The sequence below is a fragment of the Stegodyphus dumicola genome, chromosome 3 (genome assembly GCF_044657685.1).
Source record: "Stegodyphus dumicola isolate Sdum_Otavi_A_Nest chromosome 3, ASM4465768v1".
Classification (NCBI taxonomy): Eukaryota; Metazoa; Arthropoda; class Arachnida; order Araneae; family Eresidae; genus Stegodyphus; species Stegodyphus dumicola.
This window is the reverse complement of record NC_140770.1, coordinates 165610518-165638330: the sequence shown is the minus strand read 5'-3', so window position 1 is coordinate 165638330 and position 27813 is coordinate 165610518. Positions and strand designations below refer to the sequence as shown.

Sequence of the window (27813 nt, the reverse complement as noted above, 5' to 3'; positions counted from 1 at the left end):
TTTATGACATTTATACTCAAGACAACCGAAAATCAATGACATCCTTTGCAATATACATTACACTATAACACAAATTTGTATTGTTTATATAGCACAATGACTTTGAATATATACGTATTATTTATTTCTTTATAGCATCTTACGTTTAAGAGCCACTGAAATGAATTTTTAATACGAAATAAAGAAATTAAACATGAAAAGGATTTGAATAATGACCACACTACGCAACAAAAACGTCATATCAAAGACTCACTTTCTGGGAGCATATTTGAACAACTTGTTAACTTATCGGTTGCAAGTAGTTTGCCTGTTTGAAAAACTGCAAAACAATTACCCCTGTTTGAAAGACAATTTACGTGTAATCTCTAATTTGCATTGCGGGCTGTGAAAGAGGAAGCTTACAAGATTATTTGCGCAGTTATCAAAAATGTGGTTCCACGATTGCTGGAATGATGCGTTTTTGCACGAATGGACAGACAGACACTCATTCAACTTTTGATCCACATCAAAATCTCAGGGCACACGAACAATAGACAACATAAATTTTACGATCAAGGGAAAAGGCGAGATGCATTCTTTGCATAATATTTCTGAAGTATAACTTATTCTAGTAATGAATGCAAAATAACAAATAGCGTCTCTCATTTGAGCAGAAGTTATTTTTAGGATGGTATATATACATGCAACTCATCATACAGAGGTGAATCGTATATTTGAAAAAGATTCGCTTACTGCCTGTTGTTTATCTACAACGCTTTTCGAAGGTAAGTCTTAAAACTGACTTTTAGAATTCGATATGCCATTTTTCAGCGCTTAACTTGTATTTCATCCGTGTTTTTTCATTGTCATATATGTGTTACCAATTAATGCGGGAAATCCGTTATTTAATTAGAATACCCAGTTATTTCATAAAACAGCTGATCAAGTCAGTTAAAGTATGTAATAATTTCCAACTCCACACTTTAACTGGTTATTCACATCATGTAATTAACGGTAACTTGCTGATTTTAATATAGCTAAGCATTTTGCTCAGAGTTTCAGAACAGAAGTACTCATTATCTTAGAGCATGATAATGAGTTGTTGGTTGAAAAAATAAAATTAATTAATGCCTATAGTTTGTTCACAAGAATACTGTGTAATGATCCCATCAACTTATCATGTTTAGAAGATTATATTCTGAAAGACGCAACTGCAGAAAAGATCTTCAAACTGCATTTTAACTAAATGAATATTCGCAGGTAAAGAGAAAATCTAAAGAATGTTTGGAAATTCAGTCTAAGAAGATTAAACATGTGTCAGATACGTCTCATTTTGAAGCCTTGGTGGAGCGTACGGTCCCTGTCTCAGAACTTGAGCTGAAAGAGGAAGATCTGTTTTAGCTGCTATCATGAAAATAACCGAAGAAAGATCTTTTACAATCGAAAACAAAAAACAACTACTAGTATGTTCCTGATCCCAGTTCAACATCTGTGAACAAAAACTAATTAAGATTAAAAAATTGCTGAATGTAGAGAAATCGTTCAGGTTCGAGAAACAACTCAAATACACTAATTGTGAGTTTCCGCCGCCAAAGCACAGTGGTTAGCGTCGCTGACTGCCGGACCCTCGAACTGCCGGAGGAGAGGAGACCCTCGGATCTGTCCCCCCCCCAGGTTCTCTACATCAAAACTGGGGGGGGCTGAACTGAGCTAAATCGCACTGTCACCTGAAAGGTGCTCAAGGCAGTTGCCAACGGCAGGCGTAATCTAGCACTCTTTGTGGGCTTGGGCTGTCTACGTCAGACAAATGAGCACAAAAAACAACAACATATTATGATCACGTTTATCCACGGATATTTTGATAACTTTAAACGATGAGAAAAGATATCATTTAAAACAGAAATGGAATTTAACTAATTTAATTTAAATATAACCAGAAACATATAAATAGACACTTTCAGCAGCATTTTAATTTGGAAAATATAAAAGTTGATTAATATGACTGATGCTGTACGACTACGAGTAATTTTAATGGTTTTAATTAACTTAATTATAATTGATTTTAAATGGTTGAGTAAAATTGAAACCAAGATATATGGCGATTTTCCCTTACTTGACGATATTTCTTTGTAATTTGGCAATTTTTATAAGGCATTTTAAAATTATTTGGTGACTTTACTTCATTTAAAAAATTTCTTCTATACTGTTTTGATCATATTAACCGAATTATTGATAAAAAATGATGTTCTTTCTGCGTTTTCGTATGCAAAAGGGCCGAACTTCGGCAATTCAATAACAATGATGATAGCATTAATCGGGATAACATTTAACCGCGTCTACTGCAGAGCTCAATATTGAGAAACAGATCAAAGTATAGGTACTAGTTGAGATTTAAAAGAAATAGAAGACAGACTCTCTTCTTCCTTTTAATTTAAAGATCTCCTCGTGTTTAATGATTACTGTGGAAGGGTGAGGATGTTATAGAACAAATTAACCAAACAAAAGGTTATGCACACATCTATATTTTACTTTAACTTTTTTTTATTCGTTACATTTGTTCATTCAAAATGACCCTATATAAAATTAGTGGACCATATGAGAAATAAAACGTAATTGTAGGTGTTTGCAAGTTATATTCCTAGTAAATATTAAATCTATGAATGAATTGCTGAGTATACTTTTATAGTCACTTGGCACTATATTGATATTAAAATGATGATTCTTAAAATGAAATGTTTTTACATTTCGTTTGACGTCTACGTTGGAATATCCTACCATAATAATAAAAACATCTGTAGGCAACTTTTCGAAATACAATAAAATACAGCAAATACCACCAGAACACACTGTCTGTCTATGCACAACGATCTACCAGACGACCTTGCCGCTCACACGCGGTCGCGCATGTGAACAAAGATTTGAGGCCACCAAAATTTCGCTATTTTTGACTCGTTACTGTGCTTATACCCCTTGTCCAATTTCTAATTTGTGTGTGTGTGTGTGTGTGTGTGTGTGTGAGTGTTTGCTAAGGGGCTCTTTCATCTATCTATTGATGTAAGATTGATCGTAACATTCCTAGTTTTGAAGATATAAGCATTTGCGCACACCTTAAATAACGTCTTAATTTTTTCTTCCCCGTCAGACCGTTATAAAGGAACGTAATCCTACGTTAAAACTGTTCATGTGAAACACTGTGTGTCAATGAAAATGTGTATTTGTGTCAGAAATAAGAAAATAATTCAGCCATTTTAGTAATCCCTGTTGTTCTTAAAGTATGAGTTAGAGATGAAAATTGTATTTCTTAACTTCTTCGTCGAGTTTGCAGTTAGCTGAAAAAAATCCTTATTTCATATCTAGTCTACATTATAAAATTTCAGGTCAAGAAAACTATATTTTGTTTTCCGAATATCTAACAAGGATCCTTAAATAAAACCCTTCAAACTATCAGTGGTGGTGTATGCACATAATATTGGGTTATCTAAAGCATTTTAACAATTTAGCGATCAAAACTGGGAATATTGTTACGCATTTTGTATACATGTAAAAATGTTTAGTGAAAATAATACGTAAATTGTAGTATCACTTGTATAATGTGACTTCAAAGGCTTCCGAATGCAAAGCATCATCAGAAAATAGGGTTACGGGGAAACTCATTTAACATTAAGGTAAACCCCTAGGAAATTGAACATTAAGATATTAGCTATCCCGCAAATAGAGCCAAACTGGCGATTATTCTGGTGACTAATTTTTATCGCCATATTTGGCGAGACGTTGCGAAATTCGCAAAGTTTGACGACATTTTTGTCTGATCTCAGTGTAAATTTAACAGGTCCGATCCCTAGGTAACTGTAACTGTGTCCTGCTCTATGTAATTAAACTGCTTATGCCTTCCAGCAATTTCGAGAAATCAAAGGTACTGTAAATTTCTCGGAGAACGTGGTAAAATTATATTGTACAGGACAAAAACATCAGTTTTAGTTCATCATATTGATTTCAGATTACTGAGAGATGATCTTGCGAGCTTTCGCTTTGCATTGCATTGTGTTCAGAATTCTTAGTAGTTTGAACTGGTAACTACTCATTACGCTATGTCATACTAAAAAGAGCTTTACGCAAGTAAGATTTTTTTTAACAGCTTGATGAAACTTATTTTTCTAAAAACACTTTACAACATTTCTGGAACTTTTCACTCAAAACCATTCGGACAGATCTTCTCAGTATGTCAGAGCACAATCTGTAGTTACCACTTGAAACTACTAAGAACGTTGAACACATGACAATGCAAAGGAAAAGCTTGCACAGTGATTTCTCAACAATCTGAACTCAGTTCTCAGAACTAAAACTGAAAACTGATACTCTCTACGGTCTCATATAATTTCATTTCATCTGCAGAAAAAATTCCAGTACTTTCGATTTCTCGAAGTTACTGGAAGGCATATATATAGTTACAGTTACATAGGGCTGAAAATAGTTACATAGCAGTCCAAGATGAGGCCACTTTGGAATAATGGGGATTTTGCATTCAGTTCGAGAGCGCTTCCTATGAAATAAAGCAAGGTCTGACGTGCAAAAATATTGCCCATCTGGCAATGTGAGCCGGAAACAACAGAATAAACACAGCAGAGGGGGAGCTGTAACAAAACAATGTAGAAGCCCCTTTCGAACGCATCGCTTTCGATATCCTGGGACCTCTCCCCTGATCTGCTGATGACAACAAATACATCTTTGTCATTAAGTACTTTACAAAGTGGCTTGAAGCGTATCCTGTCCCTCATCCGGAGGCTATCACGGTTACAAAGGTAATGATACAGAATTGAATTTCCAGGTTTGGGAGGCCTCTTCAACTACATTCCGATCAACGAAGGAATTTTATCTCCGTTGTAATTATAGATTTCTGTAAACTACTCGGCATAGACAATACCCCACTCCGGACACGTTAATATTGTTAAGAGCGTACTGGTTCGTAATGGACTGAATGCACATAGAATTGATGGCAGGTATTTTTCCTTGAAGAAATTTTTTTATAGTTCTGGAATTTTTCACACGAAACCAGCATACAACTTCTCTGTACGACAAAGCATGATCGGTACTGAGAATATTGAACACAAGGCAATGCAAAGCTCACACGGGGATCTCTCAGTAATCTGAATAAAAACTGGAAACGCAGAGAGAACCAGTTTTTATTACTCTGAATAAAAACTGAAAACTGATGCTCTCTGCGGTCATATGCAGTTTTTCCCTGTCCAATGAAAATTTTCTTAAACCTTCGATTTTTTTAAATTGCTGGAAGGCATGCAGAGTTACAGTTACGCACAGATTGGACAAAAATGTCGACAAATGATCGGCAAGTTGTCGAACTCTGGAGGTTTCTCGCCAAATTTGCCAACAAAAGCATCGCCAGCTTGGTGCTTAAAGTTGCTTTATAAAGGGATACTACAATTTACGCATAATTTCACTAAAATTATTTACGTGTATACGAAATTTAAGACAATATATTTATTGTTATGAAACTTCATATACATAATTTTGTTTGATTAACTTTTGCCATTTTTCATAACACTATAATCCTGTCATTGCAGATGTTTTTGGTTTCCATTAAAAAAATCGTGACACTCTGTTTTCAAAAGTTTCTTTTGATCATTTGTGCTTGTACCGTTCAGGGAGATCTACAGAGAGTCAAATAAATGGCAGTTCGACGGTGCTAAGCCAAATAATACGGTGCATGTATTAAAACTTCACAATCAAGTTCTTTCGATTTCTGACAGATGGTTAAAATGTATGCGGTCTGCAGATGTCAGCATTGCATAAGAACGGCATCTTTTCTACCGAACAAGTTTCCGGCTGTTTCTTTTGAATTAGTAGGTGCAGTTGCTGTAATTGTCGACAATGCAAGTCTGAGCTTACCATTAAGCCTGGTGGCAGCAATTCACTAAGGAGTTGCAGCCAGGCAGCAAAGAACATTTCGACGATCATCTTTGAGCCTCCTGGAGTATGTGCATTTCTTAGAAAATTTTGAGTCTCTTAGAACATCTCTAAAAGCATCTCGAGAAACATCCTGAGGAACTTGGAGCGATCATCTTGATCATCGGAGAAGCATCCTGAACATCGAAATTTCAGAAGGAAAGTGAATGAACTATGTTTTCGTTGTTGCTTTTGATAACGTATTTTGTCCATAAACAGCATAAAATTCTTCATGGGTATGCGCAGCATTTGCCCTGTTATCAAAACAAGTTGTAAAATAGGAGCACCATTTTGGAAAGGTTCACTCAGTTTCACGGCGCGATATCTTACATCTAAGCGTCAGCGTTCCAATAGGTTTTGCACATTTGCTAACTTTAGATAGCAGCTTTATAGTAACATTCGGGCTGACTCACCGCGCTCACTTTTCCTGAGATTTAGGATATTAACTCTATCTCATGAGCAACGGTTCAATAATTTTTAGACTGTTGCAGCCACAGTTATTGACAGGTATATATCATAATATTTTCAGTCAAAGACAGCTCAAAATTCTGAATGTGTTCTCCTTTTACATTTATTCCTTATTTGCAGCTATCTTAAAAGTTTTCAACAATGTGCACTTATTTAATTAACCTAATTTATTTTATTTTAGAACACCATTATGAAATCTTTCGTGATCTGCGTTTTTGTCGCCGTTGTTTTAGTGTGTATCAATGCACAAACATGCTCTATCATCAATGGTCAGTTTAGATGTGTCCAGAACCCAAGCCCTGATGACGGCTTTGCCGCTGGGAGTGTTTCTTCCGATGGACGTATGGCTGCTGGTTATAGAATACCTTGGAATTACAACCCAAATTCTGGAACGAACAGTAAGTTTGTCACATTCGTTCAAGCTTCTATATCAATACTTACGCTGCCACTTCAAATTACTATGCTTACATAGGAGCTAGTTACAGAAACAAACGAAATTTTCTATTACATTCTTTTATTAAAATGCTTAGAAAAATATTAAAAACCAATTAGCCTCATAAATGAGAAGATATTAATGGTGTTACTGATATTGATTAGAAATTTTGTTACGATAGTTACGTTGGCGGCATTTTCTATTACTAAATCAATAATTATTTGCAGTGAAACCTAGATTCTCATTTGTAACTCGCTCTTTGATAAACCGAATCTATTTTCCATGCAAGAGTTAAAGCCAAAAAAGAAATAATACCTTCTTGGACCACAAACGATTTCTTTACAGTAGCAATTTCTGCCCAAGTTCAAAAGCGCAAAATGTAAGAAAAAAATTACATTTAATACAATTAAGATAAACATAATAGTAAACGTATAAAGAGGATTAAATCTTTTAATTTTACAGTACTTGCACGAAGACGAGTTGGTTGCACATGTGAAAGGCGGTGGAGGAAAGGACTTTGTTTACGTCTCACTGTGCCTTATTCTCACAGAAACATTGTCACTATGATTATACAGACCATAGATATTAAAAATTCTTCAGTTTCAAAGCCCACAAAGTCTCTGACTGCAACACATTCCGGCCATAATTTCCTTTAGTCGAATTCATGGTTTTATATGTCATTTGTACCTTTATCAGTAAACGTTAACCAATGAAGAATATTGAACTATTGATGTTTCCTGAATGATGTTATTCAGCCGTATCTTCCAAAGATAGTCTGTACTGATCACAATCTAACTGCACAATTATCATTGATTTAGGTAAAATCACAAAAATGACGATTATTCATAACGTTAGAACGTTACATGTAGAATGTTATGAAACTGACACAGAATATACACCACATAGTTTGGTATACTCTGATATAAAATAACACGAAATGGTGTAAAATAATGGTATGGTATAAAATAACACGAAAAGAAATTACCGAAAGATGAAAAGAAATTATGGTGTTATAGAAATTAGCATGTGTATTGTAATGTTTATCCTAAGTTTTAACAGTTATCTTTAGTTAAAGTTACTTTCCTATCTCTTCTAATTTAAGCTTACAAATTTCCGGCCAGAATGTGTTTTGATAATCGTGGTTAAATGCAAATGCAGGAAGAGCAATACTTAAGTCAAAGTTTCACTGACTTCGTTGCAAAGCCAGAGATTCTGACTACCACGCGTTTGCCATTTGGGCTAAACTCTCTCTAAGCTATTACTAGGCTCAGCCTTATTTCGGGCTCTTGATAGCTTCATTGTTTAGTTAACATTTAAAGGCCCAACTCCTATAGAATTTTGATAGTTTCGACTATATCTTTTTAATTAAGCATTAGTTAAGTTTTATTTCTTAGTATTCTTGAGTTTAAGCCCAAGTACAGACTCTGCACGTCCTGAGATAGCACCATCTGCTAAACTTTATTTTGAGCAATAAAGGTTAATTAACTCTTATTGAGTTTTTTTTTTTCCCCTGAGCTAAAGCGATTATTCGCTTACCAGTCCTTATGGTTCCACAAATCGGATATATCAGTTTGATATAGAAGAATTATCTTGAGTATGGAGTATGATCTCCCCTAGATACAATACAACAGATATAGACATGTGTGATGCTGTCATTTAGGCTGTCTATCAGTTCCGTGGGACGTGAAAGCCATTGCTCTTTCAAAGCTATTGCGAGTGTTGCAAGGGTCTGAAGACGAGACGTGAGAGCAGCTATACCTCGTCCTAAAGCATCCCAAACCTGCTGGATAGGTTTCAGGTCTCGTGATCGAGCTGCCCACTCCATGCGTTGAATTATTTGCTACTGGAGATAATCATCCACAATGTCATCCCTGTGCAGTCTACGCTATCGTTCTGTCGCAGGAAAACATCCCCTATTACACCGGCATAAAGCATCTATGATACCATCTCTATAAGCATGGGCATTCACGGTTCCACGCGGAAAGACACGGAGTTCTGTGCGTCCACCCAAAGAAATACCACCCTAAAGACAGAGACTGACTCTTCCTTAAGCATGCCTTTCACGAATGTTTGATGAATGTTAACGGATTACAGGTTTTTTTCTCAAATGAAATATTGCCTACTATCACTTTCTAAGCTAACCCTGGAGTCATCCGTAAAGAGAACAGCCCTCTATTGATCAGCCATCCAGTGGGACATCATTACGCGCCTACCTCAAACGTTCACTTTCATAAAGAGACGTGAGCGACACGCAGATGTCTGGTCAGGTCGCGTACAGACCTCCTTCGTGAAGCCTTCTATGTACAGTTGACGTTGAAGCCAATTTTCCGGAGGCTGCATTAGATCTGAGTTGAGTCGGAATTCCGGTTCTATACCTTCTTGCGCATACCAACAGATATCGGTTTTCGGCGCTTGTCGTAGCAGTTAGCCGTCCTTGACTGAACCTCCTGGATTCCGAATCTGTGGTTAGAAACTGTTGCCAAAGTCTGTGAACCACAGAAAGACTCACATTTAGCCACTGGCACCTTCTCTCTGACTTAGTTCTGCCTCAAATCTCTCGATAACTCTCCATCGCGGTTCTTCGGCCAAACGATTTACCTGGAGGTCATTGTTAGGAACTTGCTATCGCAGATTTCTTATCTCAGTATCACAGCGAAATTTGCAGACTTGCTCTTAAGCATGCAATTTTATTCTCCTCGGAGGTGACATATTCTGACTACGGCACCACTAATTTTCATATTGCAATTTTTGACAACATATTCAAATTTTATATAGATTGGCTTATTTGTGAACGAGCTTTCGCTTTCTTTTGTCATTTTTCATTAGTTCTAGAAAATGAATGTATTGCTATTAAATACAGTCTCTATTATTATACCCAGGGATTACACTAAAATGATTTTAAAGGTAATGCGCTTCTGGCGTGCGGATTCTTTACTCGAGACAGCGTTCATTGACGAGACGTTTCTTATTCAGAAAAGTTGTGGGGTTCCAGTCTTTTATCTAACAGCTAAATGTGTAGGAACCTCAAAGCGGATATTCGTTTTAATTCAGAAACAGATACGTAAAACTCAAAAAGGATTAACTACCATTTACTTCTCAAAATAACAATTTAACAGTTTCCTTTTTCAGAGCGTATAGCAAAGCCTGTACGCTCTGAAAAAGAACTCAAGCAATAAGAAATAAAACTTCAGAGCTTGAACTCAAAGCATTAAGAAATAAAACTTAACTAAAAGATATAGCCGAAGATATCAAAAAAATTCTAAGTAGTTGGACTATCAACTAGACTGGCGGAGCTATCAAGGGCCTGAAATACAGCCGAGAGTAGTAATAACATAGAGAGAGTGTAGCCAAAAGGCAAACGCGTGCTAGTCAGAATCTCTGGCTTTCTAACGAAGTCAGTGGAACTTCGAATTAAATACCGCTCTTACTCATTTGCATTAACCGCGATTCTGCATAAAATCATATTCTGGTAGGAAATTGTAAGCTGAAATTAGGAAGGATAGGAAAGTAGCTTTAACTAAGGATAAATGTTAAAAACTTAGGATAAACCTTACAAAGTTTTCGTGAACCAATTTTTTTTAAGATGAGAGGCATATCATGGCTACAGGTTTCTGGTATTTCATTTTATTATTAACTGAAAATAACTGATTTGATATCAAATTTAACATGTACTTCGGAAAACATTTTCAGAACATCATAATGAAATCCTTCTATGCTTAATCACATGTGTATTATTAGAAAATAGTTTGAAAAAATTCCTGGCATTGTTCGACAAATGATTCCTGTCCCTTGTCCTTTTAGAAGTGTAACTTTTTCTGTCCGCTTTCTAATTTTTTCTGACCGTAATGAAATCCTTTTATGCTTAATCTTAAGTTACAGCAGCGTGAACTATTTCCTGGCGTTCCTCGACAAATGATATATTTTTACCTTTACACCACGAAAGCATGCTAAGAAGACAGGCGAACTACCTTATAATACAAATAAAATTTGGCGATGAAGTTTCTGTTTTCTTAATGTTGTCTATGGCTTTGCTTTCTTAGTACAGGTCACTGATCAACAAATTTTGGATTTTCCTTGCAACTGTCAAAAATTAAGGAACTACTGAAATGACAGTTATGCAATGCCTCGAGTTTGATATTCAAATTTGCAGTTCCATTAATGTTTCAGATGCTAAGAACTTCATCCTTTAAAATAAATGTATGGTTTGAATGCTCCAGTTAAAAGAGAGTTTAATCTGTTGTGTAAATAATAAAACAAAACAGAATTTAATTTCTTCTGTAAAAAATAGGGCAAAAGGGAAATTTAATTTCTTGTGTAAATAACAGAACAAAAGAGAACTCAATTTGCTGTGTGAAGAACAAGACAATAGAGATCTGAATTTGTTTTATAAGTAATAGAAAAAAAAAACTGAATGTAATTTATTGTGTAAATAATAGAACAAAACAGAATTCAATTTGTTGTGAAAATAACAGAAGAAAAAGAATTTAATTTGTGTAAATAATAAAACAAAAAGAATTTAATTTGTTGTGTAACTATTATAAAAAAAGATAATTTCACTTTTTATGTAAATAATAGAACAAAAAAAGATTTAATTTGTTTTGTAAATAATAGAACAAAACATAATTTAATTTGTTGTGTAAATAAGAGAACAAAAGAGAATCTAATTTGTAGCGTAAATAACAGGATAAAAATAAAGATTTAATATTTGTTGTAAAAATAATAGGAAAAAATAGAACTTAATTTGTTATGTGAATAACAAACCAAGGAAGAATTTAAGCTGCTTTGTAAATAATAGAATAAAACAGAATTTAATTTGTTGCATAAATAATAGAACAAAAGTGAATTTAACTTGTTGTGTAAATAATATAAGAAAACAGAATTTAATTCGTTGTGTGAATAACAGAACAAAACAGAATTTAATCTATTGTATAAATAAGAGATCAAAACAGAATTAAATTTGTTGTGTAAATAATAGAACAAAACATAATTTAACTTGTCGCATAATTAAGACAACAAAACAGAATTAAATTTCTTATGTAAATAAATTTGTTGCGTAAATTAGAGAAGAGAAGAGAATTCAATTTGTTGCGTAAATAATAGAACAAAAGATATTTAATTTGTTGTATAAATAATAGAACAAAACATATTTTAGTTTTTTATGTAAATAATAGAACAAAGAATTTAATTTACTGTGTAAATAATAGAAAACAAGAGAATTTATTTTGTTATGTAAATAATAGAACAAAACAGAATTTTATTTTTTGCGTGAATAACAGAACAAATTAGAATTTAATTTATTGCGTAAATAATAGATCAAAACAGAATTTAATTTGATTGGTAAATAATCCTTTTCGTTTCAGAGAGAGCTCAGCACTAAAGGGCCAAATGTTGCACCATTCATTGTATAAAATCAGGCACTTCAAATGACAAACAAAACAAAGAGAAAAAGAATAAAACATTAAAAATTTATGTCTGTTAGCAGTAAATTTTTGCCTTTTTCGCTAGAAGTTTTGAGACTTTTTAGACCCTTGGAATATAGGCTTTCTTATCTTCTCGTTTCGCTGTACACTCATGTCTCTTAGAAATCACTTTCGTATTTTCATGTAGCCTTTTAGACTTTTGAGTTATATCATGCTGACAGTTTTAATTTGCTTTCCTTATCAAGTACGTGTCTCGAAGGGCTATCAAAGTTTACTACGTCATTGCTGCCATATGGCTGAACTGTCGACATTGAGCCAAGAGGGCGTTGTAATGGTGGTACAGTGTAGAGTGTAGAAAAACTGAAGTGGCGTTTTTAAGCCGAAGCAAGAATTAAAATAGCAAATATAGACAGCGTTGAGCATGAAGCATACAGAGTCTGGTTTTCTTTGGTAACATAAAATATGAGAACACTACAAAGACGCAAGCGACTTATAGCTATGTCTTGGAAATTACAACAAAGACGTGGGAAAGGTGTAAGGAACTGTTTTAGATGTCTCAGATAACACTTAACAGAAGGCATGTTTTGTGCTTACAGAAAATGCCAGTATATATGGCGTAAATAAAAAATAAAAAAAAAAAAAATGAACTGAAATTAAGTACGTAAATCATAAGTTAGCCGAAAGGCTTCACAAACAGAAACGCACAGGTTGGCTGAGATATCTGCATGAGAAGCTTAATGGCGGGATTAACGCCACACCGCATATAAACTGCTCTCAAGAGAATGAACTCACAACCTGGCTTTCAGCAGGCGAAACACACTCTGATTGTTTAATCTTCTAAAGCCTTCTTTTAAACTTTTAAATAATATCCCTTTCTACCTCATTTGAATACGTGCAAAATAGATATGAGCATTCTGGCATGAAAATGAAAAAAAAAAAAAAAAGGAAGAAAGAAAGAAAGAAAAGAAAAGCTAATTAATGTAAAATAACTGGTTAATAAAATAAATGGACCCTCTGCAATCTAAGCACCGATAACAGTGATGCGGCTGTACAAAGTATACATCCTTAGGGTGGCACACATCATGAGGTCACTTACACCTTGAAATTACGCACAAAAGGTATGAAAATAAGGGCGCATTCATACCATATTACAAAAGTAGAAGGAGGAAAAAGATACATTGCGAAAGATACAATATAAAAAATACAATATAAAAGAGATAATATTGTTGCATGCGTACGGGTTCGTTACGAAATAAATGCACAAGTCCGATGAAAAATGAACAAAAATTTATTATTAACACAACAAATATGCTTAATAAATTTCCTAAAATATTCGTGCAGTATTAGAATATCTCACAGTAGTTATCTTTTAACTACTCAAACGTTCAAGAGCCAGAGAAAGCTAACAGTCAACAAGAGCAGTTTTCTAAACAAACTCTTAAAACAACAACAAAACTAACTAAAATAACCACGAACTCGAAATCGAAATCGAGTCAATGGCTAGGCAGCAATTAGTAGCCAACCGCTACTTTAACCGTCTCTGTTGGTAAATTGCCCTAAGGCGTTGGTACTTACGTTTTTAATTAAGGCGATTTACGCCGCGCCGACTAGGCGAAACTTGTCAAATTTTTGTGAAATGTAGGTGGAGTGGAGGGAGATGATTGGCAGGAGCCTGTCACGTGGGTGGTCACCCACCCAAGTTCAGACTCCGAGCAAAGCAGCTTACGCGTGCAATGAGAAATATTGGATATATTAATAATTATCAAGTTTTGAAACAGGTTATCCAGATTGGAATAATTAAACTAATATCGCGATCTAAATGAAGACAAATGGCACAACTAAGTGCAACAGATTAGCTAAACAAAATATTCAAATTCATCCTTGCTGTAAAACAAAGATTGGACAGTGGTAGTCACGTGGGGGTCACCCTCCCGTGAACTGTCCACAGCCAATGCATCTTGAAATAGTAGATATCACAATTCAGTGAAGTCTTGGTCTGAGAAATTAAATACTAAAGTTCTTGTACAACACTGAGGCACATGAGTTACTGCAACTATACACTATGTACATATAGGGACGGCGGTATTTGAGCGAAGTAGCAAATGGTGAAAAACATTTTACACTAGCAATAAATAATCAGAGCTTTGAAGATCCAGGTACACGGATTATGTCCATAAGTGCACGATATTACAAAGTCTCTGATATAACAATAAGAAGATTACGAAAATGACAAATATAAGATCAGTGCTTTGAAGATCCAGGTACACGGATCATGTCCATAAAGTTTCAAAGACACTGGTAAAATGACACAATGAAGATAAAATAAAGATAATAGTACTATGTACAATATATACACATTTCACCATTTGCTATTATGGAAGATGCCTCTTGGGCGCTTTGCTGCAATTTCTATAGTAGGATCATAATTTATCAGATCACGGATATGTTCATATTGAGAAAGTTCTATTCTAGCATAGAAATTTTGGCTCGTGGTGAGAATTTGATCAGCTATGGGTCTTATTTTTAGTTCTTTATGTATCTGCAGGTTACGTACGAACCATGGGGAGTCAACAATTTGTCTGAGTATTTTGTTCTGAAAGACCTGTAGTTTGTGTCTATAAGTCTTATACACAGTGGCCCAGATAGGCACTGCATAAAGTAGGGTGGGTCTTATTAAGCTGGTATAGATCTTCTTCTTGAGACTGATATTTAATTTAGCATTTCTTCTTATTATAGGGTAAAGAGACATTTTAGCAGCGGTGGCTTTGCGCAAGGCATACTCCGTGTGTTCTTTGAATAACAGCTGTGAGTCGAAGACCACTCCTAGATACTTGGTACTTGAAACAATTGCTAGGGCTTGATCATTAATTTTTATATTTACATTCACAGGAGTGAACTTCCGATGACGTCTGAAAAGGAGAATTTGGCTCTTTGACGGATTTACTTTTAATTTCCATGAATCATAATAGTGTGATATGATATTTACTGCGCTTTCAAGTTTATCTACAGCGAGCTGAGGTTTTAGCGACTTGGTTAAAATTGCTGTGTCGTCCGCATATTTCACTACTTTTGCATTCAAAGGAATCGGCATATCATTCGTGTAGATATTAAACAGAAGCGGTCCAAAACGCTTCCTTCAGCCACTCCGCTTTTAATTCTTTTTCTTGAAGAGAGAGAGTCATTATTTTTTACCTGAAAGATCCTGTTTTTAAGATAGCTTTTCATGAGCTCAATAAAACTGATGGGCAGATGAACAAGGTGCAGCTTGTAGAGGAGACCCTCATGCCACACCTTGTCAAATGCTTTTTGTAGATCTAGAAAGCAGCTGGCGATTGTGTTCTTTTTTGCGAAGGAGTCTGCAATAAATTCTGTAACGTTCAGTAGTTGGTGCACGGCACTATGACCGGCTCTAAAACCAAACTGCTCTTTACATCTAATTTCCTTATCCTCTAGATGTTGAGTTAATCTCTTTTGAAGCACACGCTCAAATACCTTTCCCAAACTGGGGAGAAGGCTGATCGGACAGTAGGAGTTTAAGTCCTTTGGGTTTTTCCCCGGCTTGACAAACGTAATTATCTGCGCGTGCTTCCACTGTTGCGGAAAGTAATTGAGCCTCATACAAGCATTGACTATGTTTGTAATGAGGACTATGTAAGTTCTTGGGAGAGCTTTGAGAACCGTATTGGTGATGCTATCGTAGCCGGGAGCTTTCCTAGACTTTAAGTTGCTAATTATATTACTTATTTCTGTTGGAGAAGTTGGGTTGAATAACCACGAACTGAGAGGTTTTCCTCCTTTTATAAGATTTTAAATCGCGCGCGAGAACTTTCTGGAACTTTCTCGAAAGCTAAACGAGATATTTATTAAATGTTAAATGCACGCGTTCTTGTATTTTCAATTTTCCGGATTAGCTTTCCTTTAATATTCCTCACGCGCTGCACTGCGCGGGAAATAAAACCATTTAATTTACAATTCAACTAACATTAGCTATTTAAATACCAAATCCGTAACACTGCCCCCTTCCCAAGGATTGCACGTCCCGGGCAGTACAATCCCTGGACCGGAAGCCAAACTTACAACTAAGGCATAAATGCAATAATAAGCATTACATTACAATAACAAACAACATGAACCATAAATGCAATAACTAAAACAAATCAAATGTTATCAAATACTAAATGAAAATCAGAATGCAAATCAAATACTAAATACAAGTCAAATCAAATATACATTTAGAAACGTAAAGGACCATGGTCTTACACTATTTACAATTATTTACACTACGTACTATGGCCATAGTAATGAGCTAACCTGTCCTAATGAACGACTTTAGGTTTAGAGTTCGAAGACTTACGGATCCGAACCATGACGTCATTCAGCCTGTTTAGAACTGTACGGACCATCCCAAAGCGACTGTAATTTAGGCCTGACTCCTTTTCGTCGAATCGGGTTCCACAACTTCACCTTGTCTACTTCGTTGATTCTGTGTCCAATAGCTCTCTTTTCGTATCTGATCTTCACTTTCTCCGTCGCCAAGTTGACTCGCTTTCGTGCGGAACGGTGCTTCACTTCAAACCGGGCCTGGACATCTTGGATGTATTCCTCACGCGATGAAGGCATATCCGTAAGGCGATGATGGTCTCGACCGAAGAGCATCTGGGATGAAGAATAACCGGTATTCTGATGTTTCTCTCCGACCTTAGTATGATTTCGGCAGCTTTCTAAGTAGAGTCTTTCACATGAGACGTCAGCGTTTCCAGGCGATGATCCCTTTTGAGGATGGATAGTCGTGTCCTCAGATGCTGAGAACAGCTTGTTGTTTTTGAAGTCTAAGGATAAATTGTATTTCCTTAAGAAGTCCAATCCGAGTATGCATGGATCTGTAATATCCGCCACATATGCCATGTGATGGTGGGCGGCACTTCCAAACGTGATGTTCACATTTAACTTCTCAGTTATGTCGATCTTGTCATCAGACGCAGTCTGAAGGGTAACACAATTCGCTTCCGCCACTATAGAAAACTGTGTTTTATACACTTACCAAGAGGTCTTCCCACCATATGTAGATAACTTCAGAGAGAGACGAGCAGGCATGAGTAAAAATTTAAAACCATCACTATTGTTCCTTGCCGTCGCCACGAATTTCTTTAAAATATCCACTGCTTTGGCTACTGCAGAAAACCTATCATCAATTTGTTGTTCGATTTGGTGTTGGACGGCACAAACTCTTCCTTCAGTTCGTTCCTCCACAGCAGAAACTCTCCCTTCTATATGTGCTTTTACAGAATAAACACTTTCTTCTATTTCTTCTTTCACCGAAGAAACTCTTTCTTCAATTTGATCTTTTACGGAAGAAATTTTTCTTCAATTTGTCCAGCTTCTTTTTCAACTGTGTCAATTCTGCCTTCCATAGCTTCAAATTTATTTTCTGTTATGCAGGTAATTTCTCTTTTCATCTCTTCTTGACTTGTTTCAATCTTTTGTTGTCCTGCTTCAATCTTCTCCTGACTCGGTTTCATCTCCTCTTTAACAGAGTTAATCTCTTCTTTAACAGATACTTTCATCTCTTCTTTAAATGATGCTTGGCCAGCTTCCATCTTTTATTGGAATGAGCAAAAGCACTGATGAGCTGCCTCAATTGTTCTTCCATCGCTCTAGTAATTGGCATTCAAATCCAACTCCTGACACCAAAAATTGTTGCGTGCGTACGGGTTTGTTACGAAATGAATGCTTAAGTTCGATGAAAAATGAACAAAAAATTTATTATTATCGCAACAAATATGCTTAATTTATTAGTATCACAACAAATATGCTTAATAAATTTCCTAAAATATTCGTGCAGTATTACAATATCTCACAGTAGTTATCTTTTAACTACTCAAACGTTCAAGAGAACTTAATTCAAAACAGCCAGAGAAAGCTAATCCGCGAATTCGCTACAGTCAACAAGAGCAGTTTTCTAAACAAACTCTTAAAACAACAACAAACTAACTAAAATAATCACGAACTAAGAGGTTTTCCTTCTTTTATAAGATTTTAAATCGCGCGCGAGAACTTTCTGGAACTGTCTCGAAAGCAAAACGAGATATTTATTAAATGTTAAATGCACGCGTTCTTGTATTTTCAATTTTCCGGATTAGCTTTCCTTTAATATTCGTCACGCGCTGCACTGCGCTTGAAATAAAACCATTTAATTTACAATTCAAGTAACATTAGCTATTTAAATACCAAATCCGTAACAATATGAAAGAGTGATGAGAAGTTCATTCTATAGGGATATTGATACTGACAGTACATCTTACAGTTTTACTTATGAAAAATAGGAAAACGACGTAGCCAACATACTGACTCGTCATATAACTCGTCTTTTTAACCCTTTGCAACACAGTGTGTCCGGTCTGGACACATCTAAATATTTCCTCCTGTATGCACAGAAAATTGAATGAGAAAGGATTTATAGGTTACTATAGGTTACTCTGAACCTTCTTTATTTATAGTAGATGGCAGCTCAATTCAAACTAGTCCATATATTTTAGCCCTCATTTTTCAAAGAAATCTTCCAGATTTTTTTAGGGTATAAAAGGAATTGTTTGAAAAGAAATTTCTATGTTATTTTCTTGGCTGTATGCTAATTTCCTTATTCTATATTAGTTTTAAATTTTTACCTTGAAATCTTGCTTAAAAGCAAACAGCGAACTCTAGGTGTGCCCAGACCGGGCTCATCGATAATCTAGGACAACTGAGAGTCTGTATTCTTTGTTTCTCCGCATCTCATCGGTCAGTTCATTCACGACAATGCTCGTTTCAGCACTCTTTTCGAAGCTCTATTCAATCAGTGTGCCCACTTTGGGCATACCCACAGAATTAAACCAATTAGACTGCCTACTTTTTTTTTTTTTTTTTTTTTTTTTAACCAAAACTCCAACTTTAAAAGGTAGCGTTTAAGCTGTATACGCAACAGATTGTAAATACGCATATACATTCTTTGTCTCTAAAACTCAATTCAAATCAAATATAAAGAAATCTCACTTGCCTGTCAGACGCATTCTCGCCTTTTATCATTTTCTCTATATTTTATTGACGACACAATTAAATACATTCACAACAAAGACAGGCACATATAAACTTTGGTTAATGTTTCGCGTTGGTGTTACATCTTTCGCAATCATAAAGGTTCTGCACTAGTCCGAAGAATTCAAGCGCACACAGCGCCATCTGGTGCAATACAGTTTCTACACAGGTCTAAAGATTTACTTTAAACAATGCTTCTGGTCATTTAGCTTTTCCATTAGACGCATTCTTTGTTTCTAATTTTTGACAAACATATCAAAAAATAAATTAGTGACAACGAAATTTTTAGCCCAAAAGGGGCGTTAGCCGGAGTGAGCTATTAGTCACGAAACATGATTTGGCGGTGTGTCATTTTAAAAGTCACTTTCCTGATTGTTGCCACGAAATATTATCGCCCTGCGTAACTCATGAATAAATTTAATAATGAAGAATCTGCATGAATATACGTATATTTCCCGCCCCGTGAAAAAACAAATGTACGAATTTCCGATTTAATATTTCATATTTTGTAAAAATTTAATGAATTGTTATCAATCACAACGATTTGAGAGCGGGCAGTGGCAACACTGTACAGATTAAAACATTGTTATCTCCATCGCTCGAGACTGAAGAGTTGCTTATTTTTAAATACTTTCTGATTTTGTTATTCAAATGAATTTTATGCGGCGCAAGTGCGAAGAGCATGATATTTGCTTAATAAATTTAATTCACAGTACGTTTGTAATGAAAATGAAAAAAAAAAAAGTTTTGAAAGCCATCCTACTAGGAAAACTGTACATTGATACAATAAAGAGAAAACTGAAAAAATAAAAAAATCTTTGCCAACACTTGACACTTCATCAGGAATTCTAAACACATGCGGCTTTTAAAATTCGTGTAATTTTTCTGTTGATTTGTTTATGGCGTAGGTGCGAAGAAAATGATGCCTAATGCTAAAAATGAAATGGGTTAGCAGGAGTTGGCGCATCAGAGCTCAGCGAGGGCGGCCGTTAAAATTTATGTTCTTTCAGTTTTTTTTTTTTTTTTCTTCAATCGTAATCTTTCATGCTGATTTTAATTATGCCATTAACGTTCTTGCGAAATCAGCGTGATATTGTTTAACTTATTTCATTTCATTCTAATAAACGTATCTAATATAATGATTTATTAATATTAGTTGCCTTGAACTCAAAAGCATCAGCTTTGTATAATAAACTTTATCGATATTCTAAAAGCATGAAATATTTAAGAGAAAAGTTGCCTGCAGCATAGTGCGGCTAAGAACGCTACTCTACTAAAAACATAAACATGAACAACTGTTGCCATTCACAAAAACTTAATAGTAAAATAAAGCAAGTTGCCAGTACAAGATTATTGTAAAAATCATAACATAAAATTAAACAGTGAGAAAATAAATAAGGCAAAGGAAAAAATAGAAATGCAAATATTAAATATACATCCAACAAGTATAATAAATGGGAAGGGAGAATTGACTTAAAATATTACAATTAAATTTATGGGTTTGAAACAAAAACAATCCGTTGAATAAACATCCTCTGATATATGTTTAATTTTGACGTGCATAGTAATCTTATTACATATTACATTACCACATTATTTCGTACTTATTAAGCAGTAACATCTCTGTTGAAGATGCAACATCAGTACCATTGCAGATGGGCCACCAGCAGCCGAGCGGTAAAGTCGCTGAATACTGATAGTTCCGACTTCAGTTCAATTCCAGACGAACGGCCTGGCTGCATGGGCGTTTTAGTGGATTTCCCTGCATGAGTCATTTTCCCTTAGAAAGTAATCCACGAAGGCTTCCCATCCTTAAACAGATAGCACTCGGATGCTTCGTCGTTAATAAAGGAAAGCAAAACATTGCAGTTGAGAACTTCCGAACGCCAAGTGGTAGCAGTAGCAGCGAAACTGGTAAAGATAATTTTAAGAATATTTTATGAAAAAGTCGTTTTTGTTAAAGAATCGTCTTGTTTGTTTTAACATACGCTGTCTTTTCGTTGAAATTCTTGGTCAGCTGGACAAGGGCCGCTGATGCCTGCCGGGCCTTGGACACTTTGGAATTTCGTTTAAATTTTAGGATTTGACAGCAAGTTTGTTGTTTATGCGTATTTCTGATTCCCGGGTCGAACAACAAAAAAATCCTTTTTACCATTTCGTTTTAGTATTACTGCATCTTGTGTAGTCTTTTCACTTCAGACATAATACAGCTGATTAAGAATTTCAGCCTCCTTTTGTCACGGTAGTAGGCGAAGTCATTTGCCATAGGCCTAAGCTCCGGATGCATATAAGCGAACTGTATGCTATTAGATCAATAACTTGAATTTGACCAATGACGATCCAGATGAGAGCACCATAAATTCCGCGCATAATGATGACGTCACGTGAGCTGAAATTTGCTTACATTCTGCTATTGCCAAAATTAATGTGAAGCACCAACCTTTAAGAAATTCCATACATGATAGACATCATAACTCAAGCTGACGCTCAAACTAAAACTCGGCTCTTGCAGATGTCAACATTTATACCTAACAAATTTAGTTGGTCCAATGCAACGATTTCAGTAATGTACTAGCATCCAATACAGAGATCGAAATTCAAAGCAATGAACCACGCTTTAAACCATTATCTAACAAAATGTGTGTTATGATAGTTAAATTAATCAACGTGCATTATATCAGGTGTGAAATTGACATAAACCTTTTTTCAATTTTAAATGTGTTTTTACGACTAATTTCAATCAATTCGAACGTATTTGTCAATGATAAATAATCATTTCCTACTTAGCCATTTGTTCTATATGAAATGTTCAAAATTCATTAAAGTCAGCTGATCAAGTCTAAAAATACCTAATACAAAGTATTGTACTCAATGCTTCACATAGCGTACAATACTTTGTATTAGGTATTTTTGAATTCGGAGTCATTAGGTATTTTTGAAGCACGAGTATATGAAAAGTGCCCTCGCCGGGACTCGAACCTTGACCTCTCGAATATGCACCGAGTGTGCTACCGTTACACTCACTACGAGGGCATGCAGAAAGGAAGAATAATATACCTTATATACTCCCCCTTTTAAAGAGCGAGATAGGATTTAGGATTTTGCGATGGAGATTAGGGGACCCCATCGCAAAATCCTTTGTTGTGAAGAATCATCATCCACCACCTCTTTTAGTTCGGGCGCCAATGAAGATACATTGGGTTATTTTCGATGTCAGATAGCTGAAAAATATGCAATGCCCTCGCCGGGACTACCGTTACACTACGGAGGCATGCAGAAAGAAGGGAGAAAATGCCTTATAGTACAATGACATAAAAATAGTTCGTAACTGTCATATTTCCCAGATGGGGATGTGTAAAAATAACACTATTGATAAAAATAATTGGTCTTTTTGATAAATGTATCTCAGTCATGCCATTATGAAGTAAACGTAACCTGTTCTTAAGACATTTGTTTACAAATTTAGCAATTAATGCATCATTCATATTTCTTCTGAAATCACACATCATGCCACTGATTTTACTTATTTACAGTAGCTTGCCTTATAAAGCAATATTAAGAATTTTATAACTCATCATGACACTATTTTCATAAATTCTTAACCTTATTTTAACAATGTAATTTAAAACGTTTATTTAGGAAGAATATTTGAAAAATAAAGCCTGTATCCATTTGTTTACAAATGATCACGTAGATTTTTAATGTTAACATAATGGAGCAAGTTGCCCTCAAAATTAAAGGGAATGGCGACTTACACTGATATATAACCACCTTTACACGTAGCACAGAAATCCTTTTTTTTTTTTTTTTTTTTTCCTTTTTTTTTTAAATTGCATATTTATAATTTTCATTTTGTTTCAGGTCGCCGCTAAAGGGAGTATTTGGATGTTCATCATGGAGCCCCTCAAACCGCAACGTCTAAATAATTCTTATGCCTTTTGAAATAAATGCCGTCAATTAAAATATTGCTGTTACTGCTAATGTTAAAGCTATATTGTAAAATGTGCTACAGAAAAATAAAGTCTTAATGCATCTAAATTTTCGTTTGCGTTATTATGTTCATTTCTTTACGATACACCACCCAAGATAATAACCGTTCTATAGGTTGAGCCATACAAAATTGAATGCCATCCAAGTGAGAAATTTTATTGAAAAAATATCTAATTTGGACACCACATGACTTCCCTGTACGGCCTATTAAATTAAACATATTTTTTCGGCACTTAATCGAAACCTATTTCATTCAGTTTTATTAGAGATATATTTCTTATTCAATCAATTCAGTTGTCATTTCGCAGCAAGGCAAAGATACCTAAAAAACTCAAAATACCTCTATTTAATAAATTTAGATATGTAGAATACAGAAAAACCTGAAACACCAAATACAGTTAAAACAGTTTAAAATACTTTTACAATTAAAATTTAAGTTTCTACGCCAAAAAAAAAAAAAAAAACCCAGTTCGGTCAACGGGCAGGAAGACAAAATTTTCAGTGCACAAAACTGAAAGTTAACTTTTGTTCCTGACCACTGGGCAAAACGACACTTCAGTTGATTCACCATCTGCCTTAATTTTCTATTCTACTAAGAGCTTCATATGCAAACTGCGGCCTCTTTAGGCCTAACTCCAACTTCTTTTAAGTTGTTGATTATTCTAGAATTATTGCATGCAGATTAACTAAAGGCATAAAAACCTTAACCGAAACATAAGAATAACATAATGTAACCACTTTTAAAGCAAAAAATACAGTTTACCAAGGTATCAGAATACAAAAAACTAAGCTGACAGAGGCAGTAAGAGTGTTCGTATATATATATATATGTGTGTTTTGTGGAGCCGATTGCAACGATAAAGAGGGGCAGAACTAGCAGTGCCATATACAAAATTTTAATGTTGTATGGCTAGTCGTTTTTGAGTTATGCGAGATACCTACAGACATCACGAAAAAAATCCATTTTAAATGTATTTTACAATTCGCTTCGGAAAAAAGAATTCTTATTCTGTTCATACGTACAGATGTCAAACAAAAAATTCATTCGAAAGAATTCGAGAGCGGTCGAAACGTAAATTTTCTTTGAAATTTGATACGCGAAATTTTTCGAGATTACAACACTTCCTTTGCTTCGTACAAGGGAAAAAATGATATAAATATACAAAAACAATAAAATAGGTACATAAAAAGCATTAAAAATATACGAATAGATTTCAGAGTTTTTTATAGCAGCACTATTATAAAATAAATTGATCATTATCATTAATTGTCATTATCAATGTCATTCATAAATCATTATCAATACCATTAATATTAGTTGTCTGCATGTACAATACCGGCACACATCATTACGCATATTTTTAAGTAGAACACAATCATTCTTATTACATATGTTTACCCAGCATCAGAATATAAAGAAAAACGCGTTAGAAACCAACATAAAAGAGAATTTTAGAACAAATCTGAGTGTGCAGACGAGTTATGAAATAGTTCAAGTGATAAATGAAGAGAATAACTTAATCTTACAAAATACATAGAATTAAATAAATGACGCACACTTATGTGTACATTTCTTAAAGATCACAGTTATTATTGACGATGAGAAACTCGAGCATTTGTCGAAGCGCAGTAATAAATAGCTATTTTGATCTTAAGTTCTGCAACGTTATTTGAAAGCACAAGCTGTCCATTTTCAGGAGCCGATAGTTTGAGATGGTCGTTCTGAGTAAAGAGATATTCAAATATGTGGTGATCGGAGTAGCTAAGCTAAAGAATGTCTGTTAGGGATGGACAAAAACCACACTTTTGTAGGATGGGATTAGAAACTTTCGATCACTGAAATGAATTGGTTCTTTTTCATGACTCACAGCTCACTAACAATAATTTTGATGAAAAAGATCGGGAAATAGGGGTGAATCAGAAGCGGTTATCTGGTTGAAGTGAAGGGCGAAAAGAATCGAACGAACAGTAGGATCGGAAGAATCGAGCGCTAACTCCCTGATTTGATTTCTTTCAACTGTAGTTTGAGATTCCCTAAAACATCCCCACTACATAGAACTAACAATAAAATTCTAGAATAAAAATTAAAATAAAGATGAGAAATGATAAAAATTAAACTCATTTTAACATGTCGGACAAACATTCTAACTCCCCTAAAACAGGAATCGAGCTTTCTTGGCATGGTTTCAAGCCCAAGCTTAGCAGAACTTGAGCACAATCCGGAGAGTTTTCACGAATCACTCGCTCAGGAATGGGAACAAATTCGTGAACGAATAGCAGTTCTCTATTCCTGGCATGCCTCTTTAGATACCAAGGAATATAGTATAACGATTCGAAGCGACTTCAGAATGCAAAAACGCTATGAAGGAAATATTGTATATGAAACTAAAGGAACACTATGCATGAATTAAGGGTAAACTGTACATAAAACTAAATGAATACTATATATGAAACGAAAAAAATGCTTAAAGGAATACTGTATATGAACTAAAGGAATACTATGTTTGAAACTAAAGGAATACTATACATTAATTAAAGGAAAATTATATATGAACTAAAGGAATACTATATAGGAAAATAAAGGACGTATAAATGAGATCAAGTGATCAAAGCAATTAGAAGCAGAAGTCTAGTTAATATAAGGTTTGGTTTGGTTTTATTTGAAACCCGCAAAGGCTATCTTCCTAAGAGGTTTTTTTATAGAGGACTTTCTAACAGAAACTGGCTCGTATACACGTTACACACTGGAAAAATCACGAAAGCGCCCATAGAGCAATCCCCTTAGCCTGGAATCGAACTGAGGTCGGAATTACAGTGTTTTGCGACTTTAACCGCTCAACCGCTGGTAGGCTAGTTAATATAAGAGGTTGATAAAAATGTTAAAAATACCCGAAGGTGACGGATCAACTCTGAAATTAACCATAGCAGTTTCAGTCATTAGGGAAATATGTGAATTTCCTCTTACATTTAATTCGGCATACTCCTAATATTGACTCATCTCTCATATGAGTAGTTAGTACATTATAGTGCGTTATGGCGACCTTATATCCATATTTCGTGCAATAGGCTATATTGAACTTATCTTTGTTATCCTGAGAAATTTTTAAACGTTTTAAACTATGTTTCACAATATTTCAGTGTTTTACAAACTGTCACTACTGTGGTCTAGTTTGACTTTAAATAAACACTATGGCTGTCAAAAATCTAACATTAAAAGCCTAAATAGCAACGTAAACATCTATAACAAACTATAAATTTAATTTTTAACCACTTTTATACTATGAAATTATTTACTATATCAAATCTAGTCAGTCTTCTATTATTTCTTGATACTATTTTGATGAATTTCTTCTCCAGAATTTAAAGGATCCAGATTTTTAGGAAAGCCAAGCTTTTCAGAAAAGGGCTTGAATGATTTGGGTCGGTATCACACAGTGAGTGACCAAAATACACAGAATGGCGGAAAGAACCCATTCTCTTTTTTATCAATAGGAATACTCAAGGACTGCTCGTTTAAGGCATGCTCATCTTGTAAAGAAACTACTCGTATGCAAAATTAAGAGAATTCGCAAGTTAAGTCTAATTTTTTACAAAAAGTATTAAACCAAAGCCGGAAATCATGCCTCCGAAAAATTATCCAGATATTCAGAGTCAAATGCATAAGCAAATACGTGTGTGCCTGCGAAGCCGTGATTAAGAAGGGGAAATCAAGCGTACTATGGGTTTTCGATGATTTGTGTGCCCGTACACCTTCACGATATTCGCTGTGTTTCTCACAAGAGTTGGGTAAATTTCATCATGTAAAATTAACGTATGTCTAATGGAATGAAATGGGTCTCTAAAACGACCACTTGCGTTTCCGGCTTACTCTGATGGTCTTAAGGAGATCATATTTTCATTTTATTAAGTTTATTGTTTACAAGAAGTTTATTAACGTCAGATAGAAAATTAGCATAAACCCATATAAACCAACAGAAGATTTATTATTATATTGATACCAGTAAGAAAACCAGTAAAAGTCAATGTAAACCAATACAAAACCATTAGAAAGTTCTGACATTGAAGTTATGTTATTTCTTGATACTATTTTGATGAATTTCTTCTCCACAATTTTTAGGATCCAGATATTTAGGAAACCCAAGCTTTTCAGAAAAGGGCTTGAATAATTTGGGTCGGTGTCACACAGTGAGTGACAGAAATACTCAGAATGACGGAAGCCACCCATTCTCTTTTTTTATCATGGAATAGTCTGTCAATAGGAATATGAGAGACTATGTATTCTTACTGGTATCAGTTGACACCCAGACAAGAAATAAAAAACTCTTATGCAAAGCCTACTGAGAATAAAAATTTCAAGATACAAATAACTGCTGAAACTAATTCTCAAATAATATATTTGCGTTTTACACTTCATTGGTATTTAAAGTAGAAATAATTTTGCCAGCCTCCTGCTCCTTTGCTTCCCTGCATATTGGCTTCGATTCAAAAGTC

At 34.9% G+C, this 27813-nt stretch overlaps 1 long non-coding RNA gene across 1 annotated transcript; it reads left to right on the top strand.

Moving 5' to 3' along the window:
* The first annotated feature begins 605 nt into the window (after positions 1-605).
* LOC146998185 (uncharacterized) lies at positions 606-23370 on the top strand. Its single transcript, XR_015040032.1, has 3 exons — positions 606-764; positions 6590-6806; positions 23194-23370. It is a non-coding gene; the product is annotated as an uncharacterized LOC146998185 (long non-coding RNA).
* The last annotated feature ends 4443 nt before the right edge of the window (positions 23371-27813 follow it).